This window comes from Arachis hypogaea, unplaced genomic scaffold, assembly GCF_003086295.3.
Source record: "Arachis hypogaea cultivar Tifrunner unplaced genomic scaffold, arahy.Tifrunner.gnm2.J5K5 arahy.Tifrunner.gnm2.scaffold_26, whole genome shotgun sequence".
Lineage (NCBI taxonomy): Eukaryota > Viridiplantae > Streptophyta > Magnoliopsida > Fabales > Fabaceae > Arachis > Arachis hypogaea.
Window position 1 is genome coordinate 258,991 of NW_027255453.1, and position 890 is coordinate 259,880.

Genomic DNA, 890 nt, shown 5'->3' on the forward strand with positions numbered 1-890 from the left:
GGGCTTAGAGAAGGTCCCTTCTCCCAGTCCATATCTAAAAGACACCCCGTTTCTCTAAGTGATGTACAGGAAAGGGCCGAAAAGTACATCAACATGGAAGAGAATGCAAAATTAAGAGACCTGAGTTGGCGACCCGGACCCGCTTCCTCATCTAAGGAAAGGGAAAGGGAAGGCAAGAAGAAGGAAGAACTCGGTCTCGAAAGGCCCAGGAAATATCACTCTTATACTCCTCTAAAAACCTCTATAGTGGACGTATACAGAGAGATTTGCCACACTGAAAGGCTGCCACCCCCTAGACCTATTAAAAATAAAAAGGGGGAAGCCGCGGCGATTATTGCGAGTACCATAAGATATATGGTCACTCCACTAACGACTGCTACGACCTTAAGAATGTGATAGAAAAGCTGGCTAGAGAAGGTCGGCTTGATAGATATCTCATGGAAAGGTCAGACGGTCACGGAAAGAGAAAGCGAGATGACATGGATAGAAGAGATCCACCACCACAGACCCCAGAGAGACATATCCATATGATCTCAGGAGGGTTTGCGGGAGGTGGAATCACCAAATCTTCTCGCAAAAGACATCTCAAGAGAGTCTATCAGGTCGGGGAAGAGACACCCGACCTCCCCACTATCTCATTCACAAAAGAAGATGGGCAAGGAGTAATCCCCGGGCACGATGACCCCGTGGTGATAACCATGATCCTAGCCAATGCCCATCTCCACAGAACCCTAGTAGACCAAGGAAGCTCGGCGGACATCCTTTTCAAGCCCGCCTTCGACAAGCTAGGGTTAGATGAAAAAGAGTTAAGAGCCTACCCCGACACCCTATATGGGTTAGGGGATACGCCAATAAAACCACTGGGATTTTTATCCCTTCACACCACTTTT